Genomic DNA, 22,064 nt, shown 5'->3' with positions numbered 1-22,064 from the left:
TGAGGATCGAGATCTGGTCTCTTTGCCTCAGAGGAACGTACAATTTATATGGCAGATCTGATACAGATCAGTCTGCAGAGCATGCATAGAAAGCTTTAAAAGACTGAAATTTTAAATGCTTTAAATGTAAATTGCGGAAATTTAAATGTTACATAAAATTAAATTGCTGAAATTTAAATTGCTGAAATTTAAATTGCTGAAATTTAAAGTGCGGAAATGAAATTGCTTTAAATAAAATTACAAATGCTTTAATAAAACTGGAATGAAATGCTTACATCGGTTGGTTTTCTTTGTAGAGAAGAAAGGGAAATAATGGGAAATTAATCTGAAGACAGGAGAAATTCCTTTTTGTCTTCGGATTCCAAATTCCTATTCCCGGAGAGAGAAAGAGAGAGAATTTTAGAGAGAAGGGAGAGAATTTTAGAGAGAATGGAGAGAAGAAGAGAAAGAAGTTCTAAACTTAGAAATGAAAAACCTGAGGAGTCTGAGTCTTCCTCTCGGTTTTTATACAAAGATCTTTAAACTGTTCACTGTAGCGGGATTTTAAGTGCACAGTAAGCTTTGGAAATCCGCACTGTTCACTGTAGCGGAGTTTTAAGTGCACAGTAACATTTGGATCGTATCTTTGAATAGTTGATTCTTTGTACAAAAATTGAAATACGATAAGGGTGAAGAGACATGTGCGCTCTCACTTGTGTCCAGAGGACCACCCGAATATACATAAATTTTTTTTTAAGTAAATAACTAAATAGTTATTTACAATGCTTTAAAGGAGAAAAAATTCCAAAACAATCATCTTCATTTTCGTCTCCAAGAGAAATGAATGGTTCTTCATCTTCATCTTCATCTTCATCTTCATCTTCATCTTCGTCTTCAGAGGTGTCAGCCACTGATGACTTTGACCGGGAGGCGAGGAGCTGTTCCATGGCTTTGAAGTATTCTTCTTCTGTTTTGGCACCTGCCAATAGTGATTGGGCTTTGGACTTTTGGGTTAAAAAGGTTTGTTGGGCTTTTGAATGTGTTATGGTGGGTTGAAGAAGGCCTTTGGCAGAGAGCCAATCTCGGACCAAATTTTCAGTCAATTTTGACTGTTCGTCAAATTTAGACCACCATTTTACTTTAAAGGTTCTTTGAATGATGAGTTGGGAATCTTGGGTATGAAGCCGAAGGTTCCACATCCATACCCATGGAAGGAAGAAATTTGTACAGAAACAGAGAAATTGGGGAAACCTTTTCTCGGATTCAGAAGGAGTATAGTGGGCTTTGAAGAGATTTAAACAATGGGTGGCATTCGGGGTTAAAATTTGTGGTATTGGGCCAAAAGTATTCCACCAATGATGGAACCAGTTTGGAAGGCTTTGAACGGTTATTTTTGGGTTAGAGAAAAATAACCAAGATTGAGATTTTTTGAGATTTTGGATAAAAAAGGTGTTATACCAGGCTTGTTGGTAATCCCAGTAGGAATAAGTCCGACAATGAGGTAAACGTGTTTGAAAATTTAAAGGGAAAGTTTTAAAATTATAGAGTAGGTCACCCCATTGGTTTAGGCTCAAAACGTTTAAAATAGTAGCGGTGGAATAGGCTGGTTCTGAATGAGATTCACTGAGAAAGAAATGTTTGAACTTAATTGAATCAGTGATTTCTAAAATGCTTTGATAGTAGGACTGGGGTTTTGTTAAATCTCATGGTTTAAAAAACCAGCCCTTAGGGAAAAACTTTGAAATTGCTTGGAAAGGATCAGCATGGTAAAATCCATCTTCTAAAGAAATAATATTTTGAAAATGAGTTTTATCAAACCAATCGGAGGTTTTCTTTGAAGGTGATGGTTGGGAAAGCACAATTTGGGAAGAAGAGCTTTCACCAGAGACAATCACATTTTGAGAAGAGGGTTTTGAGATTTCTTTGGAGATAGGGTTTTCTTTTTCTTCTTTTGAGAAAATCTGGCTTTGGGAAAGGTTTTGTAAAGCGAGCATAAGCTCAGGGGACTTTGTAATGGAACTCATCCATTGTTTTACTTGGTCATCAGAAGAAGTGGTTTTGTAATGGGCACCATGTTCTTCAACCATTTCTATCCAAGATTTAATAGGCATGGCTGAGGAAAGTAATTTGTCTTTAGAAGGGGTAGCTTGGGGTTCTTTAGAGGTTGCTCTAGATTCAGAATCTTTAAGAACAGCTTTACCTTTGTCTTTCTTCTTTGGTGGCATTATCTGTTTTGAAGAAATTCCCGAGTTAGAAAATCAGGAATAAAATTTGTATCACCTTTAATATATTCAATATCAAAATCAAAAACACTTAAAATGGCTTGCCATCGTGCAAAAATCTGTTTTGATGCAATATTTTGAACATCTTTCTCCAAAACATGTTTTGCAGCTTTGCAATCAATTATAAGTAGAAATTTTTGATTTAATAAATCACTTTGAAATTTTGTAATGCATAAAACAATGGAAAGGATTTCTTTTTTGATAGTAGAATAATTTCTCTGGCAATCATTCCAATGTGCAGAAACATATTGTACTATCTGTTCTTTATCATTTTCTTTTTGCTTTAATATGCCTCCATAACCTAAATCAGATGCATCAGTTTCAACAATTTTAGGTAATGTAGGATTAGAAAGATATAAACATGGGATGCTTTTCACAGAATTCTTTATAAGCTTTACAACCTTGGTATGTTCATCTGTCCAAGGAACATGTTTTTCTTTAATCTATCATGCAAGGGTTTAGACATCCTATTAATGTTAGGACAGAAATCAAGAACATAATTTAAACTTCCAAGAAATCTTTGTAATTGGGTTTTGTCAAGAATTTTATCAGGAAATTTATCAGCAAACAAAAGAGATCTCTCGATTGGAGTGATTGTTCCTTTAGAAATATGATGACCAAGGAATCTGACTTTTGTTTGAAATAAAGAAACTTTAGAACTGGAAATTGCCAATCCAGCCTTTCTGGTGGCAAAATAAAAAGTCTTTAAATGTTTGAAATGTTGATCGATAGAATTTGAAAATATCAATACATCGTCAATGTAAACAATGCAAAAATCAGAATAAGGATTATAAATATCATTCATAATTCTTTGAAATTCTGAGGGTGCATTCTTTAAACCAAAGGGCATAACAGTCCACTCATACTGTCCAAATGGAACAGTAAAAGCAGTTTTGTAACGGTCATTAGGATGAATTTGAATTTGCCAAAAACCAGATTTCATGTCGAATTTTGAAAAAATAAGAGCAGAACATAGTTTTTGGAGTAAATCCTTTTTATTAGGTATTGGATACCTAATCCATTTTAGAGCGTTATTAAGAGGTTTGTAGTTTATAACTAATCTAGGAGTGCCTCTTTCAATTTCAGAATTTTTATTAACATAAAAAGCGGCACAAGACCATGGGGACCTTGACTTAACAATGAGTCATTTTGACTCTAAATCTTTGATTTCATTTTTGCAATGTTGTTCCAATTCCATGTTCATCTGGATTGGACGTGCTTTAGTGGGGATTTGTCTTTCATTAAAAGAAGTTTCATAAGGTAGATCTACCATGTGTTGTTTTCTGTCCCAAAAAGCAGAAGGTAGATCAGCACAAATTTCTTTTTCAATGAGAGTTTTGAAATCATAAATCTTTCTTTTAATGAAATCACTTTGTAGTTGGCTTTCAATTCTTTGTAAGTTTAAATCCTTTTGTAAAAATATTAGATCACACTGTTTTGATTTAAGTAGGTTATTTATTCTGTTTTGATAAACAGAACAGGCTTTAACAATATTCAAATTCCTTGTTTTAGGTTTTTCAATAAAAGGGAAAACAAGTTTCTTGTTTTTTGCTTTGAAGGATATACTATCATAATTGACAGTATATGGAGCTATGAGATTTATAAAAGGAGTTCCCAAAATGATGGCATGATGAATATCATTTGTGAGGACAAAAGAAGTTTTAAAATCAAAACCATTATTATGGATTGAGGCTTCAACCTTGGAACTGACATTCAGTTTTGAATTATTAGCGGCAGAAAGTCTTTCTTTTGTTTTTTCATGAAATCTTTTGGGGACGATGTCTTCTCTAATGCAATTTAAATCGACGCCAGTATCAAAAAGGGAAATGGCGTCCATTGCAAAATCATCAGAAAAGATTAAAGTGACTTTAATCAAATACTTTCTTGTGGTGATTTGCTTTAAACAAATAGAAAATCATTGGGTAATGACTCAATGTTTTCTACTTTAATATCATCACCATCATCAGGATTAGATTCATTGTCTGAATTATCCTGCAATTGTTTTTGTAAAAGAAGTTGGATAGTATCAGAATCACTTTTTTGTTTTTCTTTTAAATCTCTGATTTCACATTTGATTTCTTTTATCTCTTTCTGAAGATCTTGGATATTAGGAACCGTCTTTTTTGTTTTCTTTTTATCCAAAATTTGAGTAAGATCATAAGAATTCTTTTTAACAATTGGGACTTTAGAAGTCTCGGCTTTATTAAAATCTAAAGTTTTCAAAAGTTTATCAAGATATTCTTTTTGAAGATTTGGATCAGAAATATGCTTTACAAGTTCAAGAAAAGTTTCTTGGTCTTTAGTCAAAACATTGATTTTCTTTAAATATGAATCAGATTCAGATTCACTACTGCTAGATACAGAGTCATCTGAGTCAAAAAGCTCATCAACTTGATATGGATCACTGTCTCCCGACATGGAAGATTCGGAATCAGAAGATTCGACAAGAAGGGGGGCTAATTTGGAAAGGATCTCTTCATCGAGGTCAAGTTCATGAAGCTTTTTGTTCATCCTGCAATAATTTGCAGTATGACCTTTCATGCCACATTTATGACATATAGCTTCTTTGTAATTGAAAGGAGTCTTTGGTTTGGCTCTAAACTCTTTTCTTTTAGAGAATTTGGGTTTCTTATAAGGCCTCGAAGGTTTCTTATAAGGAAGTTCTCTAAAATTACGGAAGGGTTTCCTAAAATTTTTTGATTTGTAATGTTTCCTGCGGGGTTTAGTAGAACACTCGCCATTACAATCCTTGAAGATAGAAGTTTTAAAGGGGTCATAATTGAATTGTTTACAGAAACCGCCTAATTCTTGTTTAGACTTCTTAAGCTCCCACTTAAGTCGTTTCTGTAATTTCAAATCTTGACAAATCTTTAATCTTTCTTTATTGACAAAACTGACGAGTTCACCATAGGTGAGCTCATCATAAGGAATACGGTTATCATAAAGGGCTTTAATGGAATTTCTTACCTTTTCACCTAGAAGAGTAGGTAATCCAGCGAGAAATTTTTCTTTCCAAGTTATATGATTTGCATCATCCCTTAGAAATAGTCTGGTAAAAAAATGAGGTTTTGTAACTTTGAAATTCACTAAGTTTCTTACATCTTAAATTATGTAGTAACTCAGCGTTTTTATCACGAAGGTGTGAAGGGTCACCAATGAAATGGAGAGAAATAGTTAAAATTAGAGTAGCAACAGCATCCTGAATTGGATTGTTGAACTCATAAAAAATAGGGGCTCCATTTTCATCGACTTGAATGGAATTTAGAATGTCTAATTGTTGCTGATTAGTGAGAAGATGATCCCACCAACCTTTTAATTGACCAGTAAAACCGGTAATGAGGATTTCTGATATGGCACGATCAGAAGTTCCTGCTTGGGTTTTATAAGCATTGGCTGCCATTGTCATTTGTTGCAACAATCCTAGGATATTGTATTCGGACATGCCGTCAATATTCCACTCATAGACTGAAGATGCATTATATCGGGATTGATTTAATGCACTTGGTCTATTATCTATTGCTAGATCCGGTGGAGTCTTGACAGTGGGAAGGGCTAATTCCCAATGAATTTTGTTGGCTTTAGGAGTAGAAGGTTCTTCTTTGAATGCTTCTATATCAGAAGAGGGTATAGACATTTGGTCTTGTTCTAATACTCCAATCTTGATAGATTGAGGAGTATCAGGGGCTATCTGAACTTTGCTAGATGAGGAAGAAGCAGCTTCTATCCTATCTAATTGTTCTCTAATGGCTTTAGCAAAATCTGATTTCGACTCTTGAACAAGCTTTTGGCTAGTTTTCGAAACCTGAAAGGGTTTGAAAATAGGTTCCTTAAACTTTTTGTCAGAATCCGATTTTGTTGGAATAGGAGAAATTGATGGAACAGTAATAGTTGACTTCTGAATTTGGTTTTCTATCCTAGTCAACTGCTTTCCGATTGTATTTAAGTTAGTATTACAGAAATTATTCTGTTGAATAATACTACTTAAATTTGCCTCTGAATCATTTGGTTTTGGAATTTTGTAAGGTGAAGCTCGAATTTGGATAGGAGGTTCACCGTGATCAACGGTTACACTCCGAAGAGGTGGGTGTTCAGACTCTATAGTTCTTTCACTATCAAGAAGTTTCGATTCAGGAACTTTCTTCCTAATAGTAATAGGGTTTGACTCTTTAAAAGGATAAGAGATGTTGTTATCAGAAGAATATATCTCAAACCAATCAAAAAACAATATATGAATTTTATGAAAATTCACAAATTCATAGTAAGTTTGTTGGATTTCTTTTCTTTGGTTTAAAAAGTGTTTGAAAAACCAAAGTCTTTTTTCTTTGTTTAAATCAGAATAAAAATCATTATGCAGAGAAGTTTTATCTAATTCAAATTCTTTTTCAATGACATTAATGACATTTTCTGTAACAGCAGAAAATGTAGGGGAAGTTGGAGGAGAATGTTCCTTCTCTTCCTGACTTTGTACATGTTGATTATTAGTGTAGATCGGATGAGGAACACTAGTGGTGTAATCAACTGATCGGATGGAGGTACTAGGTATATCTGAAGTAGAAAACCTAGGTTGACTTTTTATGGACTGAAAAGGTAGATTTATAACAGAGGGTATTTTTGTAAATTTCCTTTCTAATGAAGGAATGCCGAAGCTTTATCAGAAAATCTGGATGAGGTAGATCTCCTGAATGACAGTTTGACTTTACCATCGGAATACTGAGTCACATTTTGCAACTCTGTATTGGGCTCAAGTTGTTTCGGAATCGCTGGTGGAGCGGCTCCTTCAAGGATCCATTCCTCTGGAAGACTTACATCTTTCCATTGGATTGGTTTAGGAATGACCGTGTTTGCTTTGGACAAATCAGTCTGCAAGAGAAGGGTCTCATCTTTTTTTGACTGGTACTTATGCTGTGTGCTAAATGCAGAAATCATAGCTTTGTAAGAAATTTTAAAAATTAATGCAACTGGGATGGATCCCTTAATCATATGATAATTATGGGTTTTGATTTGTAAAATCATGCTCTTTAAAATATTTTTGTTTTTAAGAGAAATTGTTATATTTGGATAACAATCAAAAGATATGGGACCTTTACATAGACTAGAGTCGATACTACTTAGTAAAGAATTATCAAAAGAGATGAATCGCTCATCTCTAAGGACAGTAAGGATAGAAGTATCCAAGCCTTCTTTGGTCAAAAGTTTTATTCCTACTTGGATTAAACCAATGTAAATATATTTAAAATTCTTTTCTTTTAATTTCTTTAAAGATTTTTCTGAAAACAAATAAATTGTTTCAAAAGGCTCTGAAAGAGTTATATCACGTTCTTCAGTTTTTATCGAGGTCAAGTTCATGAAGCTTTTTGTTCATCCTGCAATAATTTGCAGTATGACCTTTCATGCCACATTTATGACATATAGCTTCTTTGTAATTGAAAGGAGTCTTTGGTTTGGCTCTAAACTCTTTTCTTTTAGAGAATTTGGGTTTCTTATAAGGCCTCGAAGGTTTCTTATAAGGAAGTTCTTTAAAATTACGGAAGGGTTTCCTAAAATTTTTTGATTTGTAATGTTTCCTGCGGGGTTTAGTAGAACACTCGCCATTACAATCCTTGGAGATAGAAGTTTTAAAGGGGTCATAATTGAATTGGTTTCCCTCATTTCTCTTTTTCTGTACAAATTTCTTCCTTCCATGGGTATGGATGTGGAACCTTCGGCTTCATGCAAAAATCTGTTTTGATGCAATATTTTGAACATCTTTCTCCAAAACATGTTTTGCAGCTTTGCAATCAATTCTAAGTAGAAATTTTTGATTTAATAAATCACTTTGAAATTTTGTAATGCATAAAACAATGGAAATGATTTCTTTTTTTATAGTAGAATAATTTCTCTGGCAATCATTCCAATGTGCAGAAACATATTGTACTATCTGTTCTTTATCATTTTCTTTTTGCTTTAATATGCCTCCATAACCTAAATCAGATGCATCAGTTTCAACAATTTTAGGTAATGTAGGATTAGCAAGATATAAACATGGGATGCTTTTCACAGAATTCTTTATAAGCTTTACAATCTTGGTATGTTCATCTGTCCAAGGAACATGTTTTTTCTTTAATCTATCATGCAAGGGTTTAAACATCCTATTAATGTTAGGACAGAAATCAAGAACATAATTTAAACTTCCAAGAAATCTTTATAATTGGGTTTTGTCAAGAATTTTATCAAGAAATTTATCAGCAAACAAAAGAGATCTCTCGATTGGAGTGATTGTTCCTTTAGAAATATGATGACCAAGGAATCTGACTTTTGTTTGAAATAAAGAAACTTTAGAACTGTAAATTGCCAATCCAGCCTTTCTGGTGGCAAAATAAAAAGTCTTTAAATGTTTTAATTAACTAATTAATATATTATTTTAATTAAGTAATTAATATTACTATTATTAGTTAATATATTTTTATAATAATTTTTAATGTAGTTATTATAATTAATTAAAAAAAATACAATTAATTAACATATTAGTTAATAATAATTATGACAATAATCCATTAAGTACTTTTTAGTAATTTGTTATAATCTAATTTATTCCGATTCCGATTCCAAGATAAAGTAAACACATTAATGACAATCTAACTTATTCCGATTTCTATTCATACAGTTCAAGTAAATAATTTATTTTGATTCACATTCCAACTCATTATTATTCATGCTCATTCTGATTCTAGTTTAATAAACGCAACATCAATGTGATGTCCAAAAAAATAAATATTAAATTCCCATTAACAAAAGCGCAACTTCACGCTCTTACCAGACATAAAAAGGTTGAAGTGAGCATTTAATTTAATAAGTATAATTAACTAAATCAGTGGGCATAACAGAAGTATGAAACCTAGAAGAATCAAATATTGGTGAACCCTATTTCAATATATATATATATATATATTGGTGAACCCAGAAAAGGGTAGCTGATTTAACTCAATCTGCTAAGAAAAGCACACATGTTATGATTGATGTTTAATTTGTTGTCTGCATGCAATCTAATTTCCAAAAAGCATATGCACTTGATCTTTTATAAAATGATCACGCTAGCCCACCTTTTTGAATGGAAACGTATGTGTTCAAGTTCAATTGGGGTAGGTTTACATCTTTTCAGTTTCAATTTACCTTAGTATCCTTCACAATCAATAAAATGATATCACTGAATAACACACATAAATAATTACAGAAAGCTTAGTCTTATTGGTCGGCCGAAGAAAAATCATATTTTTAATACTTTTTGCCTTTTTGTTATGTAAAAGCAAAACAAGAGGTTGTGTGTCTTCGTGTTAAATTAATTTGGTGGTTGGACAATCGCTGCTTGAGCTGACGGAGGAAAAGAAAAGGAAAATGAAAATGAGTGAGTGAGAGAGAGATCGGGATTTGATAATATTTGTGTCGGTTAATTTCCTCTAATATTGGATGTGAATTAAAAGCGGATTCTCTTTTATCTGTGTTTGGTGTTTTGATGCATGCACCATGCATATTTTGAAGCATGTGTAGTGTCAATCTTAAGATGAAACACTCACAGAAAACTGACCGACCTTATCAACTCGATATCAGTTGGTGCACCTTTGATTGGGGAATTCAAATCAATGGAATTGTGGAAAAACACGAGGTAAATATTGAGACGGCAAATGGGCGGCGGCACGGCCACGTAGAATTTTAATCACACGGGTCTTAAAAGTACGGTATGATTAAAGATAGGATAAAGTACAACACGCGAAGATGTACGTAATAAACATGCTTTATTGGTGGGCTAAACAGGCAGTCCGTGAGCCATAATATATTACGGTAAATAAAAAATAAATATAAAATATCTTGATTTTATAAATATCTTGAAATTAAAATTTTTAACATATTTTTTAGCATAAGCTTTTTAAAATTAATTTAAGTCATAGTTTAAATAAATATTATAATTTTTTTTATATTTATACTTTATTAATTGGATAAATAAATATCATGATTTTATAAATAATAAATAAAAAATTTTACGAAATTAATATTTCATTTATGAAATCATAACTTAGTTAATAGTTAATGGAGATATGTTTCATTTGTGAATGAAATATTTTTCATATTTATGCACAAAAAAATAAAATTATGAACAAAATATTTTTATGATAAATTAAAAACTACATTTTCATTCAATGGAGTTTATGTGCAATTATAATATTAGTAGTTCAAATAAAATTAGGTGTAATTGTTATTCTAGGATTGTAATTTTATTTTTCATTAATTATTATTATGATCTATTATTATTATTATTATTAAGCTAGTGAGCTTAAAAAAGCACGTCAGGCACGTGGGTTTTTTAGGTATGCTGGACATGTGGACTTAAAAGAAAAAAAAAAAAGGTTGGTGGACTTTTTTTGGACCTTATAAAAAAGGAGTGATGATAGAGCCTTAAACTCTTGTACAAATTTATCTTGTACAAACTGACGTGGCATTAATTCATTAGTTGAATAAAAATATAAAATAATAAAAACAAATTATGTGGGCCAAGTGATATTTAATTCAATCAATCTTATCATGCCAAATGAGTTTGTATAAAATAAATTTGTATAAGAGTTTATGGCTCTATCATTACTCATAAAAAAAAGTGGCCACGACACGGCATGACCCACGAGCCCGCGTGGGCCGATATTTGGTGGGCCGTGCCACTGGCCATCATTAGATAAATAGGATGTGTTTAGAAGTGTTTTTAAGATAAATAAATAAATATAAAATTGAGAACACAAAAGGAAACGCAAAGATGATAAAAGATAGAGAAACAAAAGTTTTTAAAAATTTGAAATTTTATTGATAAAAGTTTGAATGACAAAATTAAGATTTTAAAGTCTTTTTATACTAATCCTAAATAACATAAATTAATTAAAATTGACAAACTCAAATTATTATTACGTAATAAAATTTTATTAATTAAAACAAGATAAACAAAACAAAAGGAATTCAAATTCGGTATTAAAAAAATAAAAACAATAGAAAAATATCTTCAACTTGTAAAATGATCACTAAAGAAACAAATTTTTTAACTAAATCACGTATCATCCCAATTAAATAGGTGTTTAAAATCTGCTAAGGCATGGAATTGTTTTCATAACTTTCCAAATTCCAATCATACAATGAGGAGTAGATTATCAATGCCAAAAGAGCGTTGATATTTGCCTCGGGTCAAATCCCGAAATGGCGTGGAACGACGCCGTTTCGTGTAGCACTTTTTTTTTTTTAATTTGCTGTGAAACAACGACGTTTAGGGGGGCAAAGCATCGGCAGAACCCAATCGTGTTTCCTTCATCAACCGAAAGCATCGACAGAACCCAATCGTGTTTCCTTCATCAACCGAAAGCATCGACAATGCCTTTCCTTCATCGATCGACAGCCACATTCGATTGCAAATCCAACTGCACATCCTTCAGAACCCAGCTGCAAATCATTCCATTTTCCATCATCGACTGAGGTCCAACCATTCGCAATCCCTATTGTTTCAATTGTGGCTGAAACTACCATTCACCATCCAGATGTCACAACCACCGCGCGTGCCACCACCGACAACCATAACGTGACAACCATTCACAAAGCGGCACAATTATCACAAGCTGAGGTAATGCTTCGATCGATTTTGGCTTTTGTTGGTTATGGCAAAATAGGGACAATGGCTGATAGCACTGAATTTTTATGGCTAGAGCAAAATATAAATATAGTTGCTTTGCAAGTTGAATTACTGAAATTTTTTGTTGAAACACACATTTGAGTGCATAAATTTTGAAATTCAGATTAGCATTGAAATTTTCCCTTTTGCACTTAATCTGGGTGCTTAATGATGTAAGTTTATTAGTTACAAGATTTTGCAGATGCTTGATGGAGAAATTGCTAGTTTATAGCATTTTGTGTTGAATTGCTTTGAAAATATGTTTGATTTTCTAGGGATGGGCAAGATTGGAACTATTGCTTTTATGTATATCAGATTTGAGTCCAAAACAATGGTGTATATCATGAACTTTTCCAAAGTGTTACATGAATTGAAAAATGGTGCCCCTGGTTTCTGCAGTTTGAAGCATAGTGTAGATTGAAGTGTATAAATTATTAAACTTATGCATGCTTCTGGGTTGTGTTTATATGAATCATATCTCGCATCATGATTATTTCATTGCCATTAATTAAGGGTGGACAAATTACCCAACCCGACCCGACCCGAAAAATTTCAGGTTCAGATCGATTGGGTGTAAATGGTGAAATCTAATCGGGTTGTGATCGGATCGGGTTTCTTGAAAAAAAAAAAAACTAAACAGATACACACACGCCACACACAATCACACAATCACACAAATACACACAACAGAAATCATAGATTCATTCACAACACACACACACAAACACAAGGCTGTTGCTGCGCACAAAACATATCCACGGACCACGATCAATCACACCCAATGGCCAACAACAAGTTGCCAACAGAGTCCACACCTCAAAAAGTGTTTGATCCGTTGTGAATCCGCCTGTGTGCTCACTGCTGCTTAGTGTTGCTGCGAGTTCGCTGGTCCGCGATTGCTGCTACCTGCTGCGCGCCTACTGCTGCCTGCTACGCACCCGATCGATTCCCAATCTGCTGCTACTCGAGTGTGCGTCATCCTGTCTGCTGCTGCGCGTCCGTGGCCACTGATTTGCAGCCAAGTGCCACTGATTTGCAGCCAAGTGCCACTGATTTGCATTTTACTGCTCCAAGACTCGACTCGATCTGTATTTTGCTGCTCCAAGACCCGAATTGCATTCTGCTGCTCCAAGACCCGAACTCAACCCGATTTTTTAACCCGATCCGAACACATATTGGATCGGGTCGGGTTGGGTTGTGAGTTAGGGTTGTATTCGGATCAATGTTTGCCCAATCCGAACAACCCGAAACCCGATCGGGTTGATCCGAACCCGACCCGAACCCGATTTTATCCACCCCTACCATTAATTTATTCCTTTGAACTTGGAGATTGTCCTGCAGTTGGTTCAGAGAACGAAAAGAAAGAATTAAGGGTTCTGCAGTTGCGTTAAATGAAAAGGAAGAAGAAGCTGATGTATCCTAGTCAAAATAACTTCGTTCAAAACAAATTATAACAATGAAAAAAATAAAAGCAAAAACGGTTGTCATTAAGAGAAAGGAAGCGGAAAGCATAATTGTTTTCAAAACGAAGAGGTCAACTGGATTAAATGAAGAGAAAGAAGAAATCAGAACAAAGGAAAAAAAATTGAAGTAGATACGGTGTCGTTTTAAAATGAATCAAAACAAAAAAAAAAAAGTCAAAACAATGATCTATTATATCGTTTTGAGATTTGACCCGGGACAAATATTATTTTCCATGTCAAAATGTATCCATATCAAGAAGATCTGACCAGACAAATCAGAAACTAAGGCTGCGACAACGATTACGATGCAGTGATTGACAGGCCTGAACGAAAGTGGGTTTCGCTTTCAAGTTTCACCTCCAAGCCATCGCGGCAACTCATTATTAACCTCAGTGGGAAAGAAATATGAGTTGGTTGGGCTAAATGTGATTTAATGGGCCCACAATCTTGAAAACCTCAATTAATTTTTTTTTTTTTTGTTAGTGGGATACATCATACAGTGGGCTGTTGTCGGGGAGCTTTGTCTGGACCAATGGGACAGGAATTTTGTTAAGTATCTGCAAAGGGTGCACCAATCTTCTATGCACTCTAATGTAAAAGTTACATTTTGTTTTATGCTGATGTGCTTGACCTTGTGGAAAATGTAAATTGATTACATGACAAATTTAATCTGACACGTGTGGTCATTTGACATCAAAAGTATGTGGATTCTGTTTTTCTTGTTACTTCCTTTAAGTAATTACAGCGATACCTTAATTTTCCTTTGAATGAATCTTTTGGTCGGCAAACATGTGCTCATACTATTAAGGAAAGGAAGCAACCATGAGAGTTAAACTTCCAGAGCAGTGAACGCGGTTCCAAGTGTTGCATGCATATCAATTATAATAGGGTAATTTTTAAAAACCTCCCCTGAGATTTGAGACAATTGTAAGTAGATGGTAAAGATTGGTTTATTTATAAACGCCTTCCTCTGGTTAGTTAAAATTTTCACCGATCATTAGTTGACTTTGAAAAGACAAACATTAATCTAGCGATATTGTACACCTGACAAAAACCATTTTTACGAAAATGCATCATCAACAAATAAAATCCCATCTTTTTCGTAAATGGGTTCTTGAACATAATATTAACCATCAAAATTTATCATCAACAAACAAAAACCATTTTTACTAAATTAACCTTTTTTTATTAAAAGAAAATTTTAAATGAAATTTGTTGTATCCTAAAATGATATGATGTTACTGATGTAAAAGTTGATTATAAATATGACAATTCTTTTACTTCATAAAACAAAGGGTCATGAATTAAATTAAAATCATTGTTCCAACTACCCATATATAAAAACAACATAAATGAGTTCACAGAAACTCACTTTTGATTTGCTTTTGAAAATCTTACAAGGCATTTAACTTAGAGCACAATGACTGACGAGGCAAGTAACTGTGGTTCAGGTAACAAGTGTTATAAAACTTTTGGTATTCTCTTAAAATCTCATAAATTCCCTCAACTACCTAAACGACGGTTAAACAGGGCAAAATTTTAAGAGGGTGTTTACAAATAAGTCAATTTTCACCATCTATTTGCGACTATCTCAAACCTCAAGGGAGGTTTTAAAAAATTACCCCAATTAAAATATGGTCCTTTTTTTTTTGTCCCTATACAAACATCAATTGACTCAATTCCATTCAATTATTTCACACAATAACAGTACAACAATTCTGTTAATAAAAAAAAACAGTACAACAATTTCATGACAAATATCGACAGACAGCGAAATTTTTTTGCATATATCGATTTTGCATGGCATGAAGTCTTTAGAATCTGAACCACAAACATAATGCAAATTTAAATTTAGATTTTTTAATAAAAAAATAGATTTATATTTATTTAGGGACATACCTTCAAATACAAACTAGATAATAACATAAATGAAAAAGTTGAATTATAAAACAAATAGACCCTTGTAATTTTGGTTGGTGCTTCTTGTTGTAGTTCTCTTTCCTCCTATATGAATTGTGTTGTGCTTCTTCTTTAAGATTTTTATTTTTATTTAAAAAAAAAAAACCAAATGGAAGAGAGATTACAGTGACTGCAGACGTCTATGAAAATGTTGACGCCGTTGAAAAGGGTTCACCAAATTATGGCCTAGGTTTTGAAAATAATAGAGACTAAAAAGAAAAAGGCAAGAAAAATGAAAATAATGGAGGCCTCATCCTCAAGCATGTTCAAAAGAAAGCTTATTTATCGCGAGCTATGGGTATCAAAGGGGAAGATTCTTTATTACTTCCCAGTTCCCAATCTTGCAATGATGCCGACGACCATGTGGAATGCATTCACCCCCATTTGCGTCTAAAGTCTATCAAACCCATCATCTACGCTGAATATTCAAGCTAATTAAAGCCTAAATTGCCATGCTCCTCCAAAAATAACTCTTTAAAATAATAATAATAATAATAATAATATACTCTTGTACTATCTAACTCATTCTAACTTTTTCGAATATGGATCTCTTAATTTATTCAAATAATTTTTCTTTTTTCTGATTACAGTTTGTGGTCTAATCTGTATTTGATTTTTAAATGAGTACGAGATTGAAATTCAAGTAATGTACTAATGTACAGTATCGGTCACCAAATTAAAAACACATGAGAATATAGAATTGTGTCTACAAATTATTGCTCGACCCATTGGCCCCAGCTGCATGTTCTTTGTCAAGCTTTTCAAGGATTATGGGATATTGTCAAAGAAAATGAGAATTAAACACCAGGGCAACAGGAATCATATCAGTGCTCGTAGTCAAATAATCTAAAATTCTAACCATGAAGCAACTAGGGTTATATAATTGAGGTTAGATTTTTATCAGCTGCCCACCAATAATCCAAGGCCAACTTTGAGATTATTTTATGGCCCTCAAAGGAAACCGAGGATCAACCAACTAAAGATGAGGGGGCCATAAGAATAATTTTATCACAGACTCTGTAAATGATTGAAGACAATCTCTCATTGCTTGTTCCTGATCACTTCAATTAACGCCATAGATTCTTTATCGGGGGGTGGGGGGGCTACAATTTCGACTTTAGAGGGGGACCAAACAAAATGACAAAATGTGTGAAGCTTTGCACTCATAGTCATAGACCCCCTTTTGAGGGTTCACGATAATCAAGTGTCTCGATTTTGGTTGTGGATTGTGGCAGCAGTTCAAAAATCCCAATGCGGACCACCCATGTGCTTGCTATTTTGAGACGAAGGAAATTTCCCTAAACCCCGGATTGAACCCACCATCACCAATTAGTACTGGTCATGTTATGTTATGGGTTGACTGGCTGAATATGAATATTATTGACTCGATACCAATATTTGAACACCTGTTCAGTTTTCACAAATAAAATAAAGATGGAAAGTTTATTATTCTTTAAAAAAAAATGTGAAAAATATAAAATCATACGGTTTTAAAGAATTAAAAACTAACTCTCTTGAATCTCGTAGTTTTAAAGTGTGTTTGCATGAAAAATATATGAGGGCGCCCTCACTAGAGAATGACTATATATAAAGAATAACATAACTTAGTATTATTATTGCGAATAAATGATTCTATACAATATATTGAGGAGAAGAAATTAATAGACAATCTCTGCAGCTGCCTTAAAAAGTTCAATTTTCAGATATTCATTTTAAATTTTCTCTACCCAATGGGCCAGAACAAAAGCCCAGACTACATTGGTAAGGCCCGTTAGATGTCCAACCCAATCAACGCTTGCTCACACTCGTTGCAAGAACTAAAGAAGTGTGTGAAAAATAAAGATAGCAGTCTGCTTGCTATATTTCTCTTGGTTTTGAAGAATTTCAAATCGAATTTGAACTTCTATTCATAAATGTATTCAATGATTAGTCAGAACACACGCAACTATCAAAAACTATACAATGAATTCGGTTCTATTTGAGATTGAGGAGCTGTAGTTTTAGGAAAAGAAAATTATAACTACAAAACAAAAGTTAATAATATGTAGTAAATATAAATTTTAAATAATAATTTTGATAAAATTATTAAAGATATAATAGATTTTCCATCATATAAGTGAAAAATCATCTTAACATAACTTCCAAATTACAGCAGTTAGCCTTTTACCAAACATTTTACTGCTGTAATTTTTAAGTTACAGCTGGTCAACCTTAATTCCAAATGCATCATTCGTCTATTTCGATTGTAACCTGATGGATACTAATAACAAAAGGAATAGAAAAAAATTCTTTAAAAAAAAAGAGAGAACAAATTCTCTAGCAGTCACCAGAAAATCCCCTTATTTTTATTACCTTACTGGTTAAGGCCAGCACCAAAATAATAAAATAATAAAATTTAAAGAAATTAAAATAATAAAATTCTAAAATCATAAAATAAAGTAACATCTTGCATCAGTTAATCGGGGACCAAAAGTCCAAACGTTGGTGCCGCCAATGGCTTAAGGCAGCGGCGGCAGTGGTGTAAGGTGGCTAGGGTTTTTGTCTTCTTTTTTTTTTGGGGCCATTGGGTTTTTTGTATGTATGTATGTATGTATGTATATTAGTAATAGTAATTCTAAAGATAAATGCGTTTAATTGGAAGGCGGGTTGATGAAAGTGTTGGAGTTGAGGGGGTCAAATATGGCCACTCTCCTTGCCAGATCCTATACAAGTGGGTGGAGCACCAAATACAATCGGCGCAGATCCAAACAAAAACCAAACTAAATGCCGGGCCATGGCCCATGGCTCATGCAAGTGCAGACTGCAACATGCGCAAAAACCGACTGCGGACTCTCCGATAACGTCGCTATCGGAACGCGGTATTGGTCTCCCAATCCCACAAGACACAGAGAATCTTCTGTTCAATTTTGTTTTTCATGTCAAGAAAAAAAAAAAAAGCGACAGCCTCGAGAAAACTCCGCCCCACGCACGTGCTTGTCTTGTGCGCAAACACAACATCAGAAAAAGGAATCAAAATCAAATAAACCCGCCTTTGCTTCCATCAAATCGTTTTAATTGGCGGGCGAAAATATATTAACGTCCGTCCATTTAACCCCTTCCCCCTCTTGAGAATGACTTGCAAAAAATTGATATTCCAAATTCGGAGCACTATTCATATACGTCCATTTTCGCCGACCTTGGATTCCGACAAAAAAATTTTGCCACAATTTGCGCGTGAACTTGGACTTGGACTTCAGGAATATTTCGATATTTTATTTTACAAATAGTTTCAACAATCGCAAATTTTTTTTTTCTTACTTAAAATTTATCAATAATTTCTTAGTCGAGTTGGTTAAAACATCCTTCTTTTACTTATGGTTAAAAAATTCAAATCTCTGTGTAATTATGAGAGTTATGTTAAAAAAACTAAAAATCAAGTGCTCGTATTCCATATAACGCTACAATCTGATTGAATTAATAATAGCGTTTTTAATAGGTTGAATAATACATTCTATGACAAATCCAAGGAACTCAATTGCAAGAATCCCCACACCAAATTTTTTTCCCTTTAAATAATACATTTTTTCTTTTTGTCCACGTAAAAGTCAAATTCTTATATGATCTCAATTTTAGAGTAATGCTAGAGATTCTAACGTTTGTATTTCAGCTAACGTAGCATTCATCAATTGAATGGTATAATAGAATAATAAATAATTTTGATTCATCATCATTCAAAAGATAAGTAACACGTAATATTGAGAGTCAAATGTTGCAATTGCTAACATTATTGCTCAATATAATACTTCTTTCTAGTAAAAAGCAAACTCTAAAGTATGAAGAAAAGGTTTAGGGTAAATATTCGTTTAATCCTTATATTTTAGATTAAGTGTCCGTTTAGTCTCAATTTTTGAAAAATACCTCATCCTTTTTGTTAAATATGTGTCAAATGTGCCCATTATTTTTCTTTTTTCTTTTTATAAAATAACCCTTACTATAATTTTAAAAATATGTTTAATACCTTTGCAATAATCTTGTTAATAATTGATTAACAAAAAAATTAATTTACCAAATAATTCTAAAAGTAAAATAATTACAAAAAGTTTATATTTATTTTATTTTATTTTTAAGGTTCATTTGTTAATTAATTATTTGTATAGATATATCAATTAATGTCCCTAAAAATATTGTTGCAAGAATATTATTATAAAAATAAATAAAAATTAGATTATGATTGTCATATATTCAACAACAGAATTGTGTAGAGATATTTTTCAAAATAAAATGATCAACTGAATACGTATTTTAAAATATAATAACTAAATAAATATTTACCCAGAATCTATATGATAACCTAATCTAAGATGGTGGAAACCAATAGTGACGGACTCCTTGCCCATATGAAGGCAAGTGTCCAAATACAGCTACCATTAATTCCTCAAGCCTGAGGATGCATGGAGGGCCTGAAACAAAATTTCAAGAACGTAAACGCCGTCTTAGTCGAGGCCGGAAGAAAGGAAACGTGACCAACTCTGAATCTTATTTTCACTTCCTCGTAGCCCAAGGTTTGCACCGACACTAATCTTTTTTATAAGCTGTATATTTTCCAAAATATTTGTATCGAAAAGGAGAATGGAAATTAATTTTTTGAGTTGTTTTTATTCTATTCCTTTTTTTTTAATGAATAATATACTATATTAGCTAAATCTTATTCTTCAAATTAACAAGGTGAGATATTCCAAATAATTACAGCGGATGGATATTCCTAATTACTGCAATGACCATCGATTATTAATTTAATTAAATAAAAATTCTTATTTTTCATTTATATGAGAAATGTTTCAATTAGAGATTGTTGACCATGTTAAAATTAGGAGCAAACTAAAAGATAAAAAAAATACATATTTCAGTATAATTTATTATAGAATATATTAAAATTTATATCTTTTAATCTATTAATTTATTTTTTATTTTAATATAAAGGGGGGTTATTGATGTAAACCCACTGTATACTCAACATATTTATATTTCAATTGGCAATCCCTAAGTTACGTTTAACGTAACATACGATCAGCTAATTTTAAACCGTCCGATATCTTGAATTTGGATCCAACGGATATTATTAAATTAATGCAAAAATAGTTGGAAATGAAAAACCGGCTGAATTGGTTAATTGAAGAAATGGGCTACCGGATTAAATGGTTTGAATGTTTTTTTGCAAACCCAGGCGATTGATTGCTCTGTTGCGCCATTGAATTACATAAGGGCTCTGCTGCCGTTGAATTACAGAAGTGCAGGAAAGCCAAAGAAGAGGAGAAGAGTCAGAGGGGGATGCAATTACAAGGGTAGAAAGTGGAAGAATTGTCGATAGCAGGCCACGAGACTTGCATTATTTTCCCCTCTCTCGATTTATCATTCGATATTGGACAATGCCATTCTCGAGCTATCTCTCAAAATTTCATCTTTATCTCCCACGCTCACATGGATCACGTTGTTAGTTCTCCTTCTCGTTTCTTTTTATTTTTTTAAATTTTTTAATTAATTTTGTTTGGTCAATAAATTATTTCATACAAGTAAAGTAATAGCTCTTGAGCGCTTTCGATTACTTGTTGTCAGATTGATTAATAAGTAGTTTTAAAATATTATTAGCTTTAAGATAGTCGGTCAATGGAAGTTCACTTAGCTACGTTCTTAAAATTTGCATTTGAGTAGTTATATATGGAATTTTTCTTTTCAACAATTGTTCAATTTTTTTCCTTTTATTTTATTTTTAATTTGCTGGGATTGCCTTCTTAATTATTATTGAAAAATTCATTTAATGCCTACATTTACAGGGAGGATTGCCCATGTATATTGCTACCAGAGGCCTGTACCGCATGAAAACCATTGTTTATTATTGTTCCCTCTTGTATTAAAGAAGATGTGGAACAACTCTTTGAGATTCATAGAAGGATGGATCATTCTGAGCTAAGGCATACACTGGTTGGCTTGGATGTGGGCAATGTTTAACCTTTACTTCGGATAAAAATTGTATGACCTTGTTTGATACTTTCACTTCTCCTTTGTTTAATTCAACTTCACATTTTTGCAGGGGAAAAGTTTTGCTTGAGAAAGGACCTTTTTGAGCTTTCAAAACCCACCATGTTATAGATAGCCAGGTAAACTTCATTCTGTTGTCATATTTTTTTTACGTTGGTTTCCCATGAAGACTTGTTGGATTTAATTATATGGCTTCGTTAGAATCTACTTTGAGCTGTGTTATGCTTTCCTGACTGGCTTCATTCCTGACACATTGCAGGGTTATGTAATTTACTCTGTGAAGCAGAAACTTAAGCAAGAGCAGCTTGGCCTTCCTGGGGATGAGATTAAGAAATTGAAGTCGCCAGACACGGGGGTCTTGTATTTTTTATGTTTTTGTCCCCACAGTTTCGTCCTCGATGAAATGTAACATCTTCAAAAAGATGACAATGTTGTAGATTTTGATTCGTTACTATAAAGGTTGTTGGTTGCAGATCGGATTTTTGTATGGAAACAGTCAGTTAATTTCCTAAGCATAAATATTTGTACAAGTGCATAATGTCAATTTCAAAAGCCATTATTATTTCATTCTTCTGCAAACATTAATTCTAGCTTTGCAACACTTAGCAGCCTGAAAAGAGTACATCTATTAGCTTTAATTGAATCAAGGTTTGATACACCAAAAAATTGCGCAACTACTACAAGGAATACTTC

The 22,064-nt window shown here is 33.0% G+C and overlaps 1 pseudogene; it reads left to right on the top strand.

The window, feature by feature from the left end:
* Nucleotides 1–819: 819 nt before the first annotated feature.
* On the top strand, nucleotides 820–21,875 carry LOC127901380 (nuclear ribonuclease Z-like; annotated as a pseudogene).
* Nucleotides 21,876–22,064: the final 189 nt, after the last annotated feature.

The sequence above is a fragment of the Citrus sinensis genome, chromosome 1 (assembly GCF_022201045.2).
Source record: "Citrus sinensis cultivar Valencia sweet orange chromosome 1, DVS_A1.0, whole genome shotgun sequence".
NCBI classification, from domain to species: Eukaryota; Viridiplantae; Streptophyta; class Magnoliopsida; order Sapindales; family Rutaceae; genus Citrus; species Citrus sinensis.
This window is presented reverse-complemented; position numbering and strand designations above follow the sequence as displayed.